This window comes from Helianthus annuus, chromosome 13 (assembly GCF_002127325.2).
Source record: "Helianthus annuus cultivar XRQ/B chromosome 13, HanXRQr2.0-SUNRISE, whole genome shotgun sequence".
Lineage (NCBI taxonomy): Eukaryota > Viridiplantae > Streptophyta > Magnoliopsida > Asterales > Asteraceae > Helianthus > Helianthus annuus.
The window spans coordinates 70,253,250-70,259,638 of NC_035445.2; the positions used below are offsets into that span (position 1 = coordinate 70,253,250).

Below are 6,389 nucleotides of genomic sequence, written 5' to 3' on the forward strand. Positions count from 1 at the left end.
GGATAGTGTTGTTACCCGTATCCCACACAAGGAGATAGAAATACCGTATCCCGCACAAGCAGATAGAAATACCGTATCCCGCACAAGGAGATAGTAAGCAATTCCAAAGCCGGAATAGTTGTTTCATTCCGTTTCCCAACCACCGGGAACGCATGCTTTAAGTAAAAAGTAGTGAACTCACCTTTGCTTTGCTCGGTTGACAATTTACTCGTGTTACGTTGGTCAACCATACCCTATTATGGTTGTTAAATACTTATTAGGTTCGTATGCAAGAATGTCACGTATAATTTACACGTATCTAACACATAGCATGTAAGTCCACACTTCATATAATACACACGTATGTTGCATAATGTACAGAAATGGTAGCAGTAACACGTATCCTACCAGTATACATGTTATTGGGCCTATCCAAGCATATAACAGATAATCAGTAATAGTTAACATTAACAGTAACACACTGTCCAAAACATCAGTTTGTTCGGCCCAATAACTAAGCAAGGCAGTCCAGTCGAAACCGGGTGGTCTCGACTCGAGACTATGAGGTCTCGGGTCGCAACCACTGGATTCTAAGTCGTAACAGCTCGTCTCGAGTTTTGGACATTTTGAGTCGCAACCGTAGAGGTCTCGAGTCAGGCATTGAGTCGAGATCAGAAGATCTCGAGTCGCAACCTGTCTAGTCTCGAGTTCCCTGAAGTGTACATCCTGGTCTCGAGTAGTCGCTAAGTGGTCTCGACTCGAGACCACTTGATGCCGAGTCGCAACCACAGATGGGATCTTTCTAGAACCCTTATCCAGATGTACGAACCAATCACATTATCACTAACATGTTTTGCACTCCGTACATTTACCAAATTAGATCAAACATAGCAATTTCTAATATTTCAAAATCTCCAAACAGTTCATCATTGGGGTTTTCAACATCACCAAAACAGATTTATCCTAAACACTACAACACTAGCGTTGTTTTATTAAATTAAAGCAACATAATTCAGAATCATATATCGTCAAACTCAGGAACCCCAAATCAATTATTCTATGAACATTACATGTTTTCCATTTCATCCTAACATCGACTAACCGTGATCATCTATTGTGCACCAATCATAAAACCACAAGATAATTACCAACAGACATTCACTTGTGCATTCTCACAAACCCTTTTATAATAGAACCCAAACTTTAGCATTTACAAAACAAATTATCAAATCATCTTTCATATTCACAGCCTACATACATAGTCCTCAAATTGATCAATCAATAGTTCTTAACAAACATATTTGCAAGACTAGACCAACAATCATCAACCACATACCATTCTTTCTACACAGCCCTTCATTAATATTTTCACACAATTCTCATATCCAAAATCATCAAACAGTGACAATCAGCTATCATTATACACCCACCCGAAATCAAACAAACAACCAAATCCTTAGACCAAAACATAAGCACAAACAGTGGTACAAACTGACCGAAAGTTGAGGGACTGTGGTTGTGCGGACCGAAACTGGACCAGACGAGACCCGAGCAGAGCCCGAGGTTGCCGCTGCTGCTTCTCTCCGAACATGGGTTCGAGCAGAATCATGACCGAGCCACCACCTCAGGTCCGAGCTGAACATCATCAGCATCCGTTTTTATCGACCTTTCGGAAAAGGAACAAAGATGAAGGAAAACGAAGAGAGAGATGGGAGGTTTACCGGTGAGCTTCGTCGGACCGCCACGAACTGCCGCCGCTGCTTTCGCCTCTAGCCACTGTAGCCGCCAGCTTACCCAATCAACGACCACCACCTTCCTCTTCGATCAGCGGTACGACTCGAGCCAAAACGACATCAAAACAGGTCATCGGAGAAGAGAGAACGAGAGGGGTGTGCGTGACTGTGCGACCACCGGAGATGCGTTCCGGTCATCGGTCGGAAACGAGAGGGGACAAGGGTGGATTTTGATCTCTTGTTTGCGGCTGGTGGGTTTTTATGTAGGGTTTTGGGTTTTAGAGAAAGGAATGAGAGGGGGAGAGGGTTTATGAGGTTTAAATAGTATAGGGTTAGATTAGTTATGTTGGGCCTAGCCCAAGTGCGTGGATTCGCCTAACACTAGGTGTTGCCAAGCCCGAACGCTCAGTTTAAATTACAGATAATTATTTTATGTCTGATTCGGGTTATCCGTTTAGACAACTCGTATTTCTTGTTACGGGTTAACAATAATAGTAACAATAATAATAATAATGATAATAATTACAGACTCATCCCTCAATAGTCAGGGTCAAGGGTTTGGGTTGTCACACGTCTGACTCAACCCATAACCCAGGTTAGTTAAATGTCACATGCTCCTCACATGATGGGAAAATAAGTAATTTCACCTCCCCGCTTTACCAAAATTTTACTAGTACCATCAACAAAACTCTAAATCCATCAACCACATTCATTAACATAGAACACCAAAACCAAAACTAAAAACATCTAAACAGATCAACACCATTTGCAAAACGGATCACCAATTGACTCAAACAAAAAAAGCAAAAAAGAACAGTAACCAAATCTCCGATCAACGGCCACCACCAGTAGGACACTCACGAGTAAAATGTCCATCTTCACCACAGTTATAACAATCGTTACCACCACCTCCACCACGTCCCCCGCCATAACCACCACCTCCACCTCCACCACCGTAACAACCACTGCCACCTCCGTAACCACCACCACCTCCACCGCCCTGACTACAATCCTTAGTCATATGTCCAAACTCACCACACTTAAAACATCCATTTCCACTGCTTCTGCCTCCATCGATTGGTTCGTCCATCAGATCTAGTCTCCACCACAATCTCCACTGTCTCGCCGTCGCCTAAGCTTCGGAAACCGTCGGTTCTGATCAACGACTGGTGAACAAACAGATCCTCACCACCATCATTGGGAGTGATGAAACCGAAACCTTTGGTGTCGTTGAACCACTTGACGGTGCCTGATTGTCGATCGCTATCAGCGGCATCCATTGTTGCGTGATTTTGAAGCTAATGAAACCCTAATTTGAGGACTTATGGAGAATCATAAACCCTTGAGAAGGAATGGGTGAAGAAGATGAAGTGAGAGAAAAAGGCAGGGGTTAAATTTGAGGACTTATGGAGAATCATAAACCCTTGGAGACACTATCTTTATGGTAGTAAGTTTACCATTTTCACAGATCATCAGAGTTTAAGATATGTTTTTGGGCAAAAGGAGTTAAATATGAGACAGAGACGATGGATGGAAATTCTTATTGATTATGATTGTAATATCTAGTATCATGCAGGAAAGGCTAATGTAGTAGCCGATGCCTTTAGTCGAAAATATCATGAAAAGCCAAAAAGAGTATGTTCCCTTAAATTAAATTTGCAGATAGATTTAAACGAACAAATTAGAAAAATACAGGAATCAGTAATCAAGGACGATACTGAAAGATTGAAAAGAATGATTAAGGAATTAGAACAAGGAACAGATGGAATTTGGAGATTCCATAAAAAAATAATTTGGATACCCAAACAAGGAAACCTACACCACCAAATATTAGAAGAAGCCCATAAGTCTAAATATACGATACATCCTGGAAGTGATAAAATTTATCAAGACTTAAGAAAGAATTTCTGGTGGATATGAATGAAAAAGGATATAGCAGCTTATGTTACCAAGTGTCTAACATGTTCACAAGTTAAAGCTGAACATCAGAAACCCTCAGGTTTATTGCAACAACTAGAAATGCCAATATGGAAATGGGAATTGATAACAATGGATTTTGTTACCAAATTACCCAAGATGCGAAAAGGAAATGCTACAATCTGGGTGATTGTAGACAGGCTAACAAAGTCCGCTCATTCCTTACCGATGAAGGAAACTTTCAGTATGGAACAGTTAGCCAAGTTATATGTAAATGAAATAGTTTCATTGCATGGAATTCCCTTATCTATTGTGTCTGATAGAGATAGCCGTTTTACTTCTCATTTTTGGACTAGTTTCCAAAAAGCAACCAGTTAAATCTAAGCACTGCTTATCATCCTCAAACGGATGGGCAAAGCGAAAGGACAATTCAGACAATAGAAGATATGCTTAGAGCTTGTGTAATTGATTTCGGAGGAAATTGGGACGATCATTTACCATTAATAGAATTTTCCTACAATAACAGTTATCATACCAGTATCAATGCTGCACCATTTGAAGCACTTTATGGACGAAAGTGCCGAACTCCAGTCTGTTGGGCAGAAATTGGAGAAAAGCAACTGTCTGGACCAGAGATAGTACAAGAAACAACGGATAAGATTATCCAAGTCAAGGAAAGACTAAAAGCAGCACGATATCGACAAAAAAGTTATGTTGATAACAGGCGAAAACCGTTGGAACTTCAAGTAGGAGATAAGGTGTTATTAAAAGTTTCTCCATGGAAAGGAGTAGTCAGATTCATCAATAAGGGAAAGCTAAACCCCAGGTATATTGGACCTTTTGAGATTATTAGAAGAATAGGACCAGTAGCTTATCAGTTACAAATGCCAGAGGAAATGGCAGGAATACATGATGTATTTCATGTATGTAATCTCAAGAATAGCAGATGAATCACTAGTGGTACCTCTTAAGGACATAGAGGTAAATGAGAAACTTAAGTTCGTAGAGAGACCCCTACAGATTGAAAATAGAAAGATCAAGAATCTTAAACACAAGAGATTAGTTCTAGTTAAAGTAAAATGGGATTCTAAGAGAGGACCAGAATACACTTGGGAGCTTGAATCAGAGATGCAGAGGAAATATCCACACCTGTTCCAGTAGACCTCAAGGACGATTTCTAAAACAAGGTGGGGAGGATATAACAACTCTCCCAAAACCCTTATAACATCCCTATATGTCCTAAAATACACCCCGTATACGAAAAACAGCCCCGAAATACCTTTATTTTTATAAAAATCAAATAAATCAAGTTCTGATAGGCGCTCGCGGGGCGCGACCCTGATGGGTGTATGCTTCGCGGGCCGCGACAAGCTAGACACCAGGCAAGCCCCGAGGCCGCCACGTGTCCCAGTCGTGTCAAGTCTAGCCGTCGATTCAGCCAAGCTACGCCTTACTCTACGTTGCTCGCGGGCCATGAAGGCCCTTTGTGTATCTCTCGCGGGGCACGAGAAAGCCATGATCAGACCCTATAAATTGAGAAGTTCGACGTTCATTCCAACTCGTTCAAATCACAATTTTCTCTCTCGATTCTCTAATAGCAATTATAATTCTCGGGTATAATACCCACTAAAAAGCGAAGCTCTGCCTCGATGTAAGTATCATAACCCCCGGTTTTGTGTTAGTTACGTTGCCCGATTGATCTAGTGCTCCGTAACGCATGTCAAGGCTCTGCCTGACTCAGTCGTTGGAGTTCTGTCTCGGGGAGGTTATAGCTAATGTAAATTTGGGTTATTATACTAACGCGTGTGCATTGTTTAATTTAATAGATTATAACCAGGAAGTCACAAGAAAATACCTAAATTAGCAATGTGAGTAATCCTCTTTTTGTGAAACCTTTTTTGTGAACTGCTTTTACAAAACCTCAATTGTTTTAAATGAAATTTAACAGTGATTGAGTATTTGTGATTCTACAATTATCGTCGGTATGTTGGGGTTTTATATACAAAATTTGTTACTACACTGTGAGTAGTAACATTATCACCAGTCAGGATTGACAATACCATGAGTGGTAATTAAAGTAGATGTAAACAAATATAAATGCTGGATTTCCCTCAATGCTGTAAAATGATAAAACTTGTTTTGATTAAACTGGGATTCACTCACTAGTATTTCTTGCTGATAAAATGTTTTTAAACGCGTTTTAGGTAACAAAATGTGAAAGCCAATTAGAAGCCAGCTAGAGAGCACTGAAGGCTTGGAAAAGTGGCTATAAAAGTTACCTAAATAAAGAAGAAGTTTTATTTTAATAAATGAGGGTTTATTCCTATAAACATGTTGTAATGAGAACTTGGGTTTATCCCATGTATTTATTAGTATAAAAATGTAGTGTTTTACTCTGATAAACTATCTCCTAACTACGGTCCTGATGTAAATTCCGCTGCCAAATTAATAAACACTGATACCACCGACTCTGAGTAGCTCGCGGCCGCCTGCCTCCCGGGGCAGGGGTCGGGGTTGCGACATCGTTGATCTGATCTAGGGCTGTAAACGAGCCGAGTCGAGCCGAGTTAGACCCAGCTTGAGCTCGGCTCGAACTCGATTCGAGCTGGCTCGACTCGAGCTCGAATTTCAAATTGAGCTGAGATTTGAGGCTCGAGCTCGACTCGCGTAGAATTCGAGCTAGCTCGGCTCGGCTCGATCTAGCTCGAACTAACAAAGAACCACAAAATTTACTACTTAAAAAGCTCTTAAAAATGAATT

At 40.8% G+C, this 6,389-nt stretch overlaps 1 pseudogene; it reads right to left on the reverse strand.

Annotated features, from left to right (window-relative positions):
• Nucleotides 1-2,544: 2,544 nt before the first annotated feature.
• Nucleotides 2,545-2,992, reverse strand: LOC110902780 (annotated as a pseudogene).
• Between the last annotated feature and the right edge of the window lie 3,397 nt (nucleotides 2,993-6,389).